Source organism: Lynx canadensis, chromosome C2, assembly GCF_007474595.2.
Source record: "Lynx canadensis isolate LIC74 chromosome C2, mLynCan4.pri.v2, whole genome shotgun sequence".
In the NCBI taxonomy this organism is placed as follows: Eukaryota; Metazoa; Chordata; class Mammalia; order Carnivora; family Felidae; genus Lynx; species Lynx canadensis.
The window spans coordinates 25,592,209-25,609,121 of NC_044311.2; positions in this window are offsets into that span (position 1 = coordinate 25,592,209).

A 16,913-nucleotide genomic window follows, 5' to 3' on the forward strand; every position below is an offset into this window, starting at 1 on the left:
CATTATCACACTTAATAAATCCTTAACATCATCAAATATTAAAAAAATTTTTTTTAATGTTTATTTATTTTTGAGAGACAGAGACAGAGTGTGAGGGGGAGAGGGACTGAGAGAGGGAGACACAGAATCAGAAGTAGGCTCCAGGCTCCGAGCTGTCAGCACAGAGCCTGACGCGGGGCTTGAACTCACGAACAGTGAGATGACCTGAGCTGAAGTCAGACGCTCGACCGACTGAGCTACCCAGGCGCCCCAAAATCATCAAATATTTTAACTAGTGTTTCAATTTTCCCATTGTCTCATAAACCTTTTCAGTTTGTTTATCTAAACAACTTGTATTCAAGTTGTATTGGTGTATTCAGAATACAATTGGTTTATAAATTGCATTGGTTGACATGCAGTTAAATCCCTCCTTTTTAAAAAAAATTTTTTTTAATGTTTAGTTATTTCTGAGAGAGAGAGAGAGAGAGACAGAATCTGAAGCAGGCTCCAGGCTCCAAGCTGTCAGCACAGAACCCGATGAGAGGCTCCAACCCTGGAACCACAAGATCATGACCTGAGCCACAAATGGATGCCCAACTGACTGAGCCACCCAGGCGCTCCAAGTCCCTCTTTTAATTGTTGGGTTCTCATTCTTTCCCTTTTGGGTTTTTAATTATTATTATTATTATTATTATTATTATCATCATTATTATTTTATTCTGAGAGAGAGATAGAGAGCAAGCTGGGGAGGGGCAAAGAGAGAGGGAAACAGAATCCCAAATAGGCTTCATGCTGCCAGCGCAGAGCCCGACACAGGGCTCCAACTCACAGACCGTAAGATCATGACCTGAGCTGAAATCAAGAGTCAGATGCTTAACCAACTGAGCCACCCATGGACCCCCCTTTGGGTTTAAAAAAAAAAAAAATTATTTGCTGAAGAAACTGGGTTGGTTGTTCTATAAGGTTTCTCACAGTCTGGAGTTTGCATATTATATTTCTGTTGTACCATTTACCTCTATTCGTTCTGTCCCTCTATAGGTAATAATTTCTTTTGAGATTTTTATATTTTATCCTTGCATTAAAAAACAATAGTAAAAATGTAGCATACCATATACACTTTCTCTGCCTTGCTTTTTTTCACTCAATGTTATATCCTGGTGATCACTCCACCACAGTTTACAGAGGAATACTGCATTTCTTTTTTATAGCTGCATATTACTCCATCATATGTTACATAGCTTATTCAACCAGTCCTCTACTGATAGACAAGTGAACTGTTTGAAGTTTGTTGCTACTACACATGGTGCTGCAATGAATAGCCAAAACCTCTCATTGTATTTTTGCCTGGGTATTTCTGGAATAGATTCCTAGAAGGGAAACTGCTGAGACAAAGGATAATTGCATTTGTAATTTTGCTAGAAATTGCAGAAGCTCTGCTTTTTATTTTAATTTAATTTAATTTATTTTTTTAAAGTTTATTTATTTTTGAGAGAGAGACACACACACACATACACACACAGAGTATAAGTGGGGGAAGGGCAGAGAGAGAGAGGGAGACACAGAATCCAAAGCAGGCTCCAGGCTCTGTGCTGACAGCTCAGAGCCCGACACAGGGCTCAAACCCACAATCCGTGAGATCATGACCTGAGCCGAAGTTGGACCCCTTACTGACTGAGCCACCCAGGCGCCTCCAGAAGTTCTGCTTTTAAATGCAATGTGTTTCCAGAAGTTTTGTTATAAAATGGATCCTGGAACAGATCCTATTTTAATTATCTATTGCAATATAACAAATACCCCCCACAAGTAGTCACTTAAAATAACACCATTTATTATTTCTCCTCATTGTGCAGTGTGGGTGGGGCTCCCCAGGGATGGTTTCTCTCTGCTCCATTCGGTTCACTGGGACAGCCTGGCTGAAGCTACAGAATCCATGTGACTTTATTCACACCTTTCATGCCTCAGCTGTATGGCTGGAATGGCCGGACACTGCCTGGGCTTCTCTCTCTCCATGTGGTCTCAAGTTATCCAGAATTCCAAGTTTCTTAAGCATGACAGTAAAACAGGAAACTGCAAGTCCTCTTAAGGTGTAGGCCTGGATTCATACAACTGTTACTTCTGCATTCCACAGGCCAAAGCAAGTCTCATGGCCATCCAGAGTCACAGGGAAGGAAAATAAACCCTATCCTCTGGTGGGAAGAATAACATGCGTACATAGAGATGAAAACAATTGTTAATGGCCATCTTTCAGGCAATCTACCACAGATCAGCACTGCATATGCATTATATAGACCAAAAACACATGCCCTATTCTTATCTCCTTCAGCATCAGCAGAATCTGGAAAGAGTCCATAAAGGTGGTGAGAAGTGAAACACCTTTTTATGCTGCAGTGTTAAGTGTGGGGAATGGTAAAGCTCAAGGGGACCCAAAGGGGAGATAACATCTATCAAGGAAAAGGGAGAAAGTCTTGCTTTGAGGCACGGTTCCTGATCACCTATCTAGAACATAAATCTACTAACAGCTATTATATTCATCCATTGTTTGTTTATTCAAGAACATTGTTCCAGGTTCAAAGAGTTCAAAGTGGTGAAAATAACAGACAAGGTCTTAGCTCTTGTAGTACTTACTTTCTAAATGGGGAAATGTAGAACATGGTAAGGGATAGAAAGATATGTAAGAGAATATCCTGCCCTTGAGGAAATTACAATGTACAGTTGAAAGTGGGGATGATAAGTAATCATGACCTACCTAGAACCAAATAGAGATGATGGAAAGGCAAATACCATTTTGTACAAGTGGAGGGACACAAACACAGAGTACCTGCTCTGCATAAATAGCTACAACACTAACAGGACTGACTGCAGAGGTACAAATCTGAGGAAAGGAGAGGTTCAAAGGAAAATAGAGGAAAGGAGGGATCATTGTGGCCTGGGGAAGTCAAGGAACACTGCATTATGGGAGAGAGGTATTGTAGGGACCAGAGGCTTCTTCTGTGTCTCTGATGACATACTGGCAAGTTCCAGGGGTTGTTGTGTGATTAAAGGTTCTCACCAAGATGGCTTCCCTCCAAGATGGCCTCCTACTACTTGCTGAGAGAAAGGGAAAGGCAAAATGGATTTTTTTTTGTTTATTTATTTTAAGAGAGAGAGACAGAATCCTAAGCAGGCTCCACACTGTCAATACAGAGCCTGATGCGGGGCTTGAACTCATGAACTGTGAAATCATGACCTGAGCTAAAAGCAAAAGTCGATCACATAAATGACTGAGCCCCCCAGGTGCCCCCCCAATGGGGTTTTAAAATGCAGTTCTACATAAAATATCCTATTATTCAAAGGGCAAAATTGGGAGTTCTATGACAGATGTTCAAGGCCTTGTCCTTGGCTGTCATATCTACATGTTCTCCCTTGGTGATCTCACTCAGCTACATGGCTTTACATAGTATCGAAATGCCAATGACTCACAAAAGGACATCTTCAGCTCTGACATCTTGCCATACTCACATATCAACCATTTATAATCTACATACTCATTTGGAAGTCTAATAAGCTTCACATGGCCAAAATGGAATCCTTGATTTTCCCTGGAAAAACCCTGCTCCTCCTCCAGTTTCCCTATCACTTAGTGGCACCACCAGCACCAAGTTACTTAAGCCAAAACACTGGAGTCTTTCTTGACCCCTCTCTTTTTCTAACATGCCATCTCCAACTAATCAGTTGGTCCTGGTGTTTGTTCTACCTTCAGAATGGATCTCAAATTCAACTACTCAACGCTTCTTGCCCTGCACCAAACCACCATCACCTCTCACAACCTAACCCATCTCTTGCCTCCTCTCACACTTCCCTCAGTCTATTACCTACATAGATGCCAGAGCAAACTTTTAAAAAATAAAAGTAAGGTCATATAATATCCCTCATTAAAATCCTCCAATGGCTTACCATAGCAATTTAATTAAAATTCAACCTCCTAGCCTTGGCTTACAAGGCCCAATATTATTCTAGCCCTGACTCTTGCTTCAGCCTCACCTTATGTTACACTTTACCGCCCTTACAGCTCTCCAGCCACAGTGGCTTCTTTGTTTCCAAAACATGCTGAAGTTGTGGCTTTCTTGGGAACTCTACATTGCTCTTTTCCTGCCCCTCTTCTTTGCATGACTGCAAACTCTTCATTTTTTAGGTCTCCGTTCAGATGGCACCTCCTTAGAGATACCTCTCCTGACAACCTTATTTAAAGAAGCCCACAGTTAAAATTCACTAATCGAGGCACAGAGGGCACAATGATGAATAATATAACAAAGTTCTAGCTCTTGTGATACTTAACATTTTAAATGGAGAGAATGCAGAACATGGTAAGGAATATATTGTTACATGGTAAGGGATATATTATTGTTATATTCTCCATAGCATTGATCATACTCTGAAAGATATCTTAATCATCTTCCTATTTAGGTCCACCTCCCACTCTATTCAGTATACACTGGCAAAGGGAGATAGGAAAGGGTCTGTAGCTGTCTTACTCTCCATAATATTTCCAGCTTTTATGATGGTGCTTAGCATATAGTTGGATCTCAATGAATATTTGTTAACTGTATGACTGAATGTGCTTGCATATATTAAAAATTACAGAAGTAACATTTTAGTTATAAAGGAAGAATTTGTTATAGAAGAAAAACTGTTTATATACCCTTTATTCCAATCATATCCTTCTAAATCTTGACTTCCAATCCCACCCCAACATTATGCTGATGTCAAGAATTATTGGACCCCTTCATTACATTTGCCACCAGGGAAATGCACGTCAGCCTAATTACTCCACAGTGGTATGCATTTCCTAGAGGGCAACACACCTCTTTGCTTCCTGTAAAAAATGTGTTCTTTCAGGGCTGTGTTAAACATTGGTGCTCCAGCTACGGTTTCTGATAGTACTTTCTTTGTTCTTTGACATAGGCAATCATGACCTAGCTAGAACCAAATAGAGATAATGGAAAGACAAACACAACTTTGTGTTAAGTGAAGGGAAACAAACACAGATTAGGGGATCTACTCTGCACGCTGTAAGATCTAACACAAACGACAATGAACCTGACTTAACAGTCTTATGCTGGGCAAATTATATAGTCCTTCATGGTTCAATTTCCTCTTTCTGTAACATCTGGATAATAGTGCTTATTCTTCCTGACTTCCTTGTGAAATAGGCATTATTTTAGATCATAGAATTATGGAATGTTAGGCCCTCAGGTATCCTGGGAATCATCTAATCCATATCCAAATGTGGAAACTGAAGCCTGGTGAGGGTAAGTGATGTACCTTACCTAAGCTCATGGCTAATTACTAGCATGACTGGAACTAGAATTCATATCTTCTGACCCTTAGACCAGTGTTTTTTGTCCTCCCCTACTGCAATGTTTGCTGTTGTTTAGCTTTTCCTGGGTGTCTGTATTATCTTCAAGTTAGTTCACACAATTCTTGGAGATAGTGATAATTTGTCTCCCCCACAGTGCTTCCTTGGTTATATATATAAATATCTATTTAAAAAAAGGGGCACCTGGGTGGCTCAGTTGGTTAAGTGTCTGACTTTGGCTCAGGTCATGGTCTCACAGTTCGGTTCATAAGTTCAAGCCCTGCATCAGGCTCACTGCTGTCAGTGCAAAGCCTGGTTTGGATCCTCGGCCCCCTCTCTCGCTGCCCCTCCCCCACTCTCGCTTTCTCTCAAAAATAAATTAAAACACATTAAAAAAAGAGTAGTTGCCATCCCTCCCTGTCATAATCAGCTGTAACTTTCCAGCTACTTCCCCTCATTCATTGAAAATTTTAGCAACTGGTTCACTATCTTTCTTTCCATGTGACTCGTTTTTCTTGGTGACTTCAATAAGCTCATAAATGAATTATATGACACTCTGACCACTTAGTTTACTGAACTCTTCACATCCAATGAGATTTTTCTCCACCCACCTCAGCCATCCATTCTCGTGGTTATGTATTGTAATTCTGAATCTTGATTTTTAAGCATTCCATTGTTTGACTACTGCCTCTTGTCTTCCAGTTCACTTATTATAATAGCCTGACTCCAACCCTTCTGCAACCCCATCAGGAGCTCTGATCCTTTGGCCCCATCAGTGTTTCAACTGTCCCTTCCTCTCCTCACTCTCTTCTTCATCCAGCCTAGAATCCCTGGTCATTCACTGCAATCAGTCCTTGGTGTACATCCACAACTCCATTGCCACTTTCTTTATCACTTGCCTGGAAAAATGCCAATCCTGGTTAAAGCCAACTCTCTATCTATCTTGTTCCTACACCTAAGCAGTGGAAAAAACCTTGTTAAAACAGTCACGACTTGTGCTGTTTAAACTTATGATTATAAATTAGAGGAGGGCCCTCAACAATGCCCAGTAATCCCTCATTTCCTTAGTCAACCCACTCTCGTTCTTCTAGACTTTTTTAATTTAAATCCCACACTCTCGGGGCACCTGGGTGGCTCAGTTGGTTAAACATCCCACTTCCGTTCAGGTCATGATCTCCCAGTTCCGAGTTTGAGCCCTGCGTGGGGCTCTGTGCTGCCGGCTCAGATTCTCCCTCTCTCTCTGCCCCTCCCTGACTCTTGCTCTGTCTCTCTCTCTGAAAAATAAATAAACATTAAAAAAATTAAAAAAAAAAATCCCACTCTCAATGCCTAATACTCACTCTTACCTGATATACTCACCCACTGATATACTGGGGGAAAAAATAAAATTAAGCAAAAGAGAGGTATCAGCATCTTTTCCAATAATCTTATCTTCCCTACTTTCCCAACCTCCATGTCCTAAAATGAAGTGTCCATTCTAATAAAGCTAAACTCTCTGTTGAGAGATAGTTCTCCATGTGTCTCTCACATTTGTTTTTTTTTTTTTTTTTAATTTTTTTTTTTCAACGTTTATTTATTTTTGGGACAGAGAGAGACAGAGCATGAACGGGGGAGGGGCAGAGAGAGAGAGACACAGAATCGGAAACAGGCTCCAGGCTCCGAGCCATCAGCCCAGAGCCTGACGCGGGGCTCGAACCCACGGACCGCGAGATCGTGACCTGGCTGAAGTCGGACGTTTAACCGACCGCGCCACCCAGGCGCCCCTCACATTTGTTTTGATTCAGGCTATCTTATCAAGGATATTTGTAGAGTGAATAGCCTGGGAAGACAGAGATAGTATCTTCCTTTGGAGCAAAAAGCAGGAATACTTACTGTCCACTATAATAAAAATAATGTCTCTCTCTGGAGCAAAGGACAGGCATGTTTACTTCCCAGTGTAAAAGATTCAGGTTCACGAAGCTCAGATTTCCTTACTTGTAATGCAACCCACTGCCATGTACAGGCATCTCCTGGCCCTCTTCACATTGCTCTGTGGGAACTGAGGCTCAGGAAATTGATATAATAAAATTCTGATCTCTGGCTACTGCTTTTACTGTGAGAGATGAAATCCTTTGTCTCTGACCCAGGGGTCTCATGTTTTTTGTTTTTGTTTGTTTTTTTGTTTTTTGTTTTTTGTTTTTTTTGCCAGCACCCATGAAATTATGACAGGCTGTTAGCATGCAAGGTGGATGAAATCTCATACATTGCAGAGTTCTTGATACTTTCTACTTCTGAATGACATCTCATTTCCTCTTGCCTTTTCAAGGACTTTGTTCTACAGGTAACTGCTCTTTCTTTTGCATAGTCAATTTTTCCTTTTCATCTGTATCACACCTCAGCCTATACATGGGATGTAATATCTACCACCTTAAAAGACAAAAACAGCTTCCCTTAGGCTTCTCGTTTCCCTGCAACTACTGCTCCATTTCTCTACAGCCTTTTAGAATGAGACTCCTTTAAAAAGTTGTCTTTATTCCTTTTTCCACCTCTTCACTTTTCATTCTCTTCTAATTCATTCCAATCAGGTTAATTATACCATTTTTTCTGAAACCCTTCCTAAAGTTGTCAGCAACCTCCATATGGTTTAATCCAATGGCCCTAAAAAAATCCAATTTCTCTTTTTATTGGATTTAGCAGCAATCAACCAGTTGACTACTCTTTCTTTCTTGAAATACATTCTTGGTTTCTGGTTTTTCTTATCCCACTCAATCTCCTTTGCTAACTCTTCCTGCTCTACTGAGAAGATTATGAGTTTTTTGTCCTTTATTACATTAATATAGCACATTACTTGATTGTCAGATGTTAAACTAACTTTGCATTCCTGGAATAAATCCAACTTGGCCATGATATATTATTCTTTTTTTTTCATGTTGCTGAACTTTATTTGGTAATATTTTGTTAAGGATTTTTGCATCTTTGTTCATAAGGGATATTGGTCTGCAGTCTTTTCTTCTTGTGATGTCTTTGACTGGCTTTGGTTTCAGGATAGTACTGGCCTCATAAAATACATTGGGGAGTATTCTCTTTGTTTTCTCAAAGAATTTGTGAAGGGTTGATCTTATTTCTTCTTTAAACATTTTTTTTTTATTTTTTTTTTTTCCACGTTTATTTATTTTTGGGACAGAGAGAGACAGAGCATGAACGGGGGAGGGGCAGAGAGAGAGGGAGACACAGAATCGGAAACAGGCTCCAGGCTCTGAGCCATCAGCCCAGAGCCCGACGCGGGGCTCGAACTCACGGACCGTGAGATCGTGACCTGGCTGAAGTCGGACGCTTAACCGACTGCGCCACCCAGGCGCCCCTAAACATTTTTTTTTAATGTTTACTTATTTTTGAGAGAGAGACACAGCATGAGCAGGGGAGGGGCAGAGAGAGAGAGGGAGACACCAGAATCCGAAGCAGGCTCCAGGCTCTAAGCTGTCCACACAGAGCCTGACGCGGGGCTCAAATTCACGGACCATGAGATCATGACCTGAGCCAAAGTTGGATGCTTAACCAACTAAGCCACCCAGGCACTCCATTCTTATTTCTTCTTTAAAACGTTTGATTGAATTCACCAGTGACACCATCTGGGCCTGGCTTTTGTTTGTGAGATTTTAAATTACTAATGCAATATCTTTACTTGTTAAAGGTTTATGCAGATATTTTGTTTCTTCTTGAGTCAGTCTTGGTTATTTGTGTACTTATAGAAATTTTTCCATTTTATCTAAGTTGTTTAATTTATTGACATTTAGCTGTTGATAATATTCCCTTATAATCCTTTTAATTTCTGCAGAGTTGGTAGCAATATCTTTCTATCTTTTATAACTTTAGTAATTAGTGCCTTTTCTCTTAGCTTCTTGGTCAGTCTAGTTAAGGGTTTGTCAATTTTATTGATTTTTTCAAAGAATCAGCTTTAAAAAATTTTCTCTATTGTTTTTCTGCTATAATAATTACTTAATTCCTTCTACTTGCTTTGTGTTTAGCTTGCTCTTTGTTTTCTAGTTTAATGCAGAATCTTAGGTTTTTAAGACTTTTTTTTTCTTTTATTTAATTTTCAAGTTAGTTAACATACAGTGTAGTGTTGGGCTTCAGGAGTAGAACCTAGTGATTCATCTCTTACGTATGATACCCAGTGCTTCTCCTGAAAAGTGCTCTTCTTAATGCCCATTGGCCATTTAACCCACTCCCCCACCTCCCAGCAACCCTGTTTGTTTTCTGTACTTAAGAGTCTCTTATGGTTTGCCTCCCTCTTTATTTTTATCTTCTTTTTCCTTCTCTTCCCCTATGTTCATCTGTTGAGTTTCTCAAATTCCACATATGAGTGAAATCATGATATCTTTCTTATTTCACTTAGCATAATATCCTCCAGTTCCATCCACGTTGTTGCAAATGGCAATATTTCACTTTTTCATCACTGCGTAGTATTCCATTGTACGTATGTGTTTATATATATACATATATATACATTTCTTGTATATATGTATACATATGTATATGTATATATATGTACATATATATACCACATCTTCTTTATTCATTCATCATGGGATGGGCACTTAGGCTCTTTCCACAATTAGGCTATTGCTGATAGCACCACTATAAACATTGGGCTACATGTGCCCCTTTGAATCAGCATTTTTGTATCCTTTGGATAAATTCCTAGTAGTGCAATTGCTGGGTCATAGAGTAGTTGTATTTTTAATTTTTTGAGGAATCTCCATACTGTTTTCCAGAATGGCTGCACCAGTTTGCATTCCCACCAACAGTGCAAAATGGTTCCCCTTTCTCCATATCCTTGCCAACATCTATTGTTTCCTGAGTTGTTAATTTTAGCTATTCTGACTGGTGTGAGGTGGTATCTCACTATGGTTTTGATTTGTATTTCCCTGATGATGAGTGATGTCGAGCATCTTTTCATGTGTCTGTTTGCCATCTGGATGTAAGAACTTTTTTCCTATATAGGCATCTAAAGTTACACGTTTCTCTCTAAGCACTGCTTTAGATACATGCCATGAATTTTGATTAATTTTCCTTGTGATTCTTCTTTGACTCGTTGGTTATTCAGAAGTGTTTTGCTTAATTTCCAACTATTTAGTGTTTTCTCAGATGTCTTTCTGTATAGATCTCTAATTCCATTGTGGCCAGAGGACATACTTTGTATAATTTGTCTTCTTTATTTTTTTGGGACTTGTTTTAGGCTATAGTATATGGTCTAGCCTGGAGAATGTTCCATATGCATGTGAAAAGAAATGTGCATTTTGCAGCTTTTGGATGGAGTATTTTATAAATATTAGTTAAGACAAGTTGGTTGATAGTGTTGTTAAAGTCTTCTATAGTTGTTCTACTATTGAAAGTGGGATTTTGAAATCTCTATTATTATCTATTTCTCCTTTCACTTTTGCCAGTTTTTGTGTCATACATTTTGGGAGATGGTTCTTTGATGTATATATAACTATTATATCTTCTAGATGTGTTGACCATTTATCAGAAACGTCTCCAATAATATTTCTTGTCTTTCAATATGCCTGATATTAATATAGTCACTCTAGGCCTCCTATGGTTACTGTTTGTATGGTCTATCTTTTCCATCCTTTACTTTCAATATAATACCTTTAAACTCAGGTGTGTCTCTTGTAGGCCTGTGACATAGAGTCGGGTCTTGCTGTTTTATTATGTTTGATAGTATCTGCCTTTTGAGCAGCATGTTTAGTCCAATCATATTTATGTACTTATTGCTATAGTCAGAATTTCTTTTGCAATTTTGACAGTTGTTTTCTGTATGTCTCATGTGTTTTTTATTCCAGTGAAGTAATGGAACCACGAAGCACTAATATATTTGGAAACTACTTAAACAATTTCTCGCTGAACAAAATATGCAGAGTACAAAAAATAGAAGAAATGACTCCTACTTCTGTTATTTAAACATAACTTTATTTAATATTGGGGTATATTTTTTTGCAGGCTTAAAATTTTCCCTATTCAGATTTTTGCTTTTTTTGTTTTTGTTTACATAGTTTATATCATGCTCTGCACACATTTGTTTATCTTTATCCTATGTAGTCTATTATATGCGTTTTCTGTGTTTCAAACACAGAGCAGCTATCACCAGCAAAGATATTTGAAGCAGTTAAGCAGAGATCTCCTTGGAAGAGCTTTTACCAAATGAAATGGTTCTGCATGGCCTCGCTGAAACAATTACACTTGTCAAAAACTGGGTATGTTTTTGACAAGTGTATCTGGGTGCTCAGTTGGTTGAGCTTCTGACCCTTGATTTTGGCTCAGGTCATGATCCCAGGGTCATAGGATCAAGCCTCTTATCTGGATCTTTGCTGAGCATGGAGCCCACTTAAGATTCTCTCTCCCTTTTCCCCTCTCCCCTGCTCATGCTCTCTCTCTCTCAAAAACAAGAACACAATACTGGATATGTCAGAGGGTGTTTGGAAGACAAGGTATCTGAAAAGCACTTGGTACATCAGAAGTCTTGGTTATGCACTTGGTTTTTAGCTTCCTACTTTGTGAAGTAAAACAAAGGAGAGGAATTTTCTCTTGCACATTTTGTAAAATTTACCTATAAAATGGCTGGATTAAATGTCTGGAGGAATGGTATGGACTATATTTTACTACTGATTATGGGTGTGTATGTGTGTGTACGTATCTATAATCTCACATGATATCAAGTTTATTGATCCCATGGTATTCTAATCTTTTATCTGCTTGTTTATTAGTTTTTGCATTTATCAATTTCTCTATGTAGTTCTAGCAAACTTTGCTCTATGTGATTTAGTGCGCATTAGTTCATCATTGTATCATGACTGTAGGTTGTCCTGGTGGATAGTTCCTTCTATAATTACTACATGTCACTCTTTATCTCTATCAATCTTTGTTTTAAATTCTTATGTTGGATATTAATATTATTAGATGAACAATTTTTTGGTTAGTATTTTCTTGGTAGTTTTTAAAAAAAAATTGCCTTTCTCCAAATGTTTGGTAATATGTTCTAACTATATAGTTGCAAATGGCACATGGCTGTGTTTCTTCCCTTAAAAACCCTGTCTAAATGTGTTTTTGGTGTCATTTTTTAATAATACAAACCATTTATATTTATTAATACCACTTTGATTTCTCTCTAGAATCTTGTTTCCTATTTATCCTTTGCTTTTCTTTCTCTTCTTTTTTGCTTGCTAATCCAGTAACTAAGTTTTCTGTAGGTCATTTTTTTCCTCTATAGATTCGGAAGTTAGACATTCTACTTCTCTAATTTTGGTGAATACCTTTCAATGTTTAATATATATCTATATCTATATATATATCAGTAATAGACTGTCATATTCAAGGCTGCCATAATCTTTTATTTTTAATTTATTTTTTAGAAAGAGAGAGAGAGAGAGCACTAGCAGGAGAGAGGGGCAGAGGGAGACAGGGAGAGAATCTTAAGCAGGGTCCACCCTTAGTGTGGAGCCCAATGGGGGCCCTTGATCCCAGGACTCTGGGATCATGGCCTGAGCCGAAATCAAGAGTTAGATGCTCAACTGACTGAGCCACCCAGGTGCCCCGCCATAATCTTTTAAATAACATTTCTATATTTAGGATAATTCCCTGGTTATAAATCTCATCTTCCCAATATAAAATTCAGAACTCTGATTTCTTGCCTCCCTTGCAACCAGGATGCAGGCCTATGACATATGCTGTGCTAGCCAGAGCACCTGTGGAAATGTGAGGAATGTGAGGATACAAGCTCTGCACACAACTTTCATTTTCCTGGTGTAGGTAAAGATTAAAACATCAAGCTTATAAAGGCGGCAGTCATTGCAAAGTCCTGATGTTGATAGCAGGAACAGGGGAAGAAAAGTTGAGTTCATGGCATTTAGTGTTTGATGGGAATAGCAACAGTTTCTTTACCATGAAAGTTCTGCTGCATGGTTTAGGGCAATTTTTTTCTAGAACCTTAACCCAAGCTTTTCTTTTTTCTTCTTACCCAATGACCCTGGAGCTGCTGAATGTCAATTTAAGAAATTCTTGCTTGAAGTCTGTTGTTTGCAACAAAGGATTTTAACCAATATAATAACTTGTGAAAGTCTGAAGTTAAGGCATATTTCACTCCTGAGTAAAAGAAATTGAGTCTTTAATTCAGAACTCCCTTTCTGCCATCATCTATGATATTTTTGAGGGCTAATATTTTAATTTCACCTGGTTTTAAAATTCCAAAATACTGGAATATAAAAAAATAATTCTGATTTAGATTAACCAATATATTTGTTAATTTGTTTATTCTTCCTTATCCCATACTTACTTAATCCTTTTGGGTTCAGCTTTTCTTATTGGAGCAAATTCTTTAGTATGTCCTTCAATGAGCATCTGTGAGTACTAAATTTGAAAATGTGTTTATTTTGTTCTTCCTTTTGAAAGATAGTTTAGCTAGGTATAGAATACTAGTTTTTCAGTTATGGACTGTCAGTACTTTGAAGATATTTTCCTTCTGTCACCTATTGCTGCTTATAAATCTGCTGACAGCTCATTCCTGTCAAAATGGTACCTTTTAACATTTTCTTATTGCATTTGGTATTCGGTAATTTCACTCCTCTATACAGGTCTTAGTTTCAAAAATTTATTCTGCTTGAGCCTCAGCATTTTCTTTTGATTTGGTAACCCATGGTTTCTTCAGGTCTGAAAAATTCTCACAATCATCTCTTTGGATATTGCCTCTCCTCCATACTCTATTTTCTCTCCTCCAGAAACTCTTTAAGATGTATACTGGCTCTTCTATATCTAACCTTCAGGTCTCTGAACTTATCTTGGCTGCTCTGGCAGCTTATTATATGCATTTTCCATGTATTTCAGTCTCTATATAAAAATCATTTATATAAGGGTCATCTGGTTCAAAATTTCCTACCACATTAATTGCTCTTCTGGCTTTCAAAGCTCTCATGCATCCAGACCCTGACGTTAGTTAGGTAACTATGGGCTCACAACATCTCTGGGCCCATTTCCCAACACAAAGAGATAACTGAGGTTATTGAAAAACGTAAATGAAGTGACACATTTAAGGTGCTGACAAGTTCCCCAGACATAGCAGCACACTACATAAAATTTACTGTGACTGCCTAAATCAAAGCAGTTTCCCTGATGGTCACATCTGTATGACACCTTTCCTTCTACCATTTTAGACATGAATTCTGAATGGAAGCTGTTTTCAGTTCTAAGACCTTGCTCCTTTGGACTGAGGCCTGGTCACATGAGTCTAGCCCAACTGATTAGTCATTCCTTGAAACTTAAAATTTGACATTTCCTTTTTGACTATAGAGTACTTAAAATGTGAATAGAGCTGCTGGCTGTAGTAAAAGAGAATGAAAATGACATTTTAAGAAGTGTGTGTGGGGGTGGGGGTGAGGGAATGGGTAGGAGAGATTGCTGACCATTCAAGTTCCTGGCTTCATTAGCTTTGATGATATGGGATTTTTCAATACTATAGATTCCTTTAATATTTGAATGTTTTATAATAGGGAGGAATAACCTTATCATAAAGATTTGAAAAATTTTATCAGAATCTGAACACAAATCTTACTTCATTGTATTATTCAATCATATCAATTTTTTATTCTTACTTTCCAGAATGATTGTTATCCTCTCTCCAGCTTTGGAAATGTAGTTGTAATAACATTATATTTGAATGGTCCTGCAGAGTTCCCACAGCCTTTCCTATCATTATCTTATTTGATTGTGTGAGATGAACAGGCCAGGTAATGTTAAGATTAATTTTTACAAATTGTGAAATTAAGACTCAAGTTACATGTTGTTTAGGCCAAAGAAGGGTGGAAACTGAGCTAGATATTAAGCATTCTCTACCAGAAGAGCTCAGAGCTTACCATTTGCAAGACTGTCAAAGATGACACATTATAAAATATTTTCACTAATTATTTTTCATTAGGATTTTCAGGTAACTTCTGAAAAGTTTCATTAGCTCAACTGTAAAACCTATTAAAATGCACTCTGTCCACAACTTAAATTCATACTCTCAAATGCACTTGTGTTCTCCCAAAAGTTAATCTTTGCCGTGTTGTGAATCAAGTTCCCGTTGTGCTTTTAAATTTTAGAACTTTAACCTGGGGAAGATATTATTGAGAGGGAAGTTGGGGAGAAGGGGACATATTAATTCCTGGCTAGACATCCACAGTGCTTAACAGGTTCACGTAGGAATGAGGGTAAATTCTTACACCCCTTGACTAAGAACTATGTTGGGTATAGCCTGTGGGTAATTATTTACAAAGGTGACTTGTAATCACAAAGTAGTCTAGTAATATCATCACACTTTTGTTTTGGAAAATTCAAATGCTTTCACAACCTAACTCATTCACACTCACTGAACTGACAAGGAGTGGCTGAATGACAAATAATATCTGCTGAAGTTATTGAAGTATAGGGGAGTGAGATACTGAAAATAATACAAAGCAAGAATAGTTTAGCTTCCTTTTTAGCCTCAGCATGATTGCTACCTCTTAGGAGAATCTTTCCATTTCAAGCAGAAAATATAATTTATGATGAGGATTGTTAATTTTCGATAAGAAATTGTTTCTATGGAATCAAGGCATTGATATGTCATAGAATATTGGAAGGATCATACTATTAATCAGCAGTGTTCTTCATTTTGCACTCTGATATTTTCATTTTCTATGGGGCTAAAGATAAGCTTTTTGTTTTAAGCACAGCATTATTATAAGCTGACAGTCCTGGCATAGGTCCCCTTTTCTCCTGACTGTCACTAGACTCAAATCGATCCTCTAAATACAGTCCGTCCCAAGAGACACAATTGATGTCGGAAAAGAGGACTTTTTTAAACCGAGCCTGACGTCACACATTTGTGCTCTAACCATCTGTACCTTTTATTAACCAGGGGCTGGAGCCGCCCAGGCGGACAGACACAGGCGCACAACAGCCTTCTCCCACACAAGCCTGGAATGGCAACAGTGTGCTGCTGCCTTAGAAAGAAAAGCCGTTTCAGAACTGTGGGGTGGCGTGGGGGTGTGTGTGTGGCAGGGTGAGGGAATCATTTCTCTTCTTCTCCATCCAAGGATGCTATTTATTGGAAATCCAGCACATCTTTTATTATTTTTTTTCAATTGATTTCTCTCGAGTGGGAGGCAAAACCCTTCAGATGCAAGAGAAGAAAGGGGAAAAAAAAAAAATGCAAGCCGGGCAGGAGGATTTTGGAGAACCACAGCTTTGCTTCGGATTGGGACTACAGGCAGAGAAAGACTCCAGCCAGCGTCCACAACCTGTTTGGCCTGCAAAGATGCCGCTGTTCCGCCCCGAGTGCAGCATCGCTCCCCTTCCCCTCCCCCCTCCCTCCGGCTCCGTGCTGCCCCTGGGAGGGCAGCAGCCCCCAAGAGTCACCTCTCACTCCCTGCCGTGCCCAGTCCAAGTCCGGAGGGGCGTGTGCTAGGGAAGAACACTCCTTCTCCTTCGACGCGCGAGACCCGGGGAGTTTACGCTCCCCTGTAGCCCCCTCCTTCTGGCCTTGCCCACAGTCCCCGAGAGGGCAGCAGCCGCCTGGTGAACGCCTCTCCCCCCACTCGTGTGACTC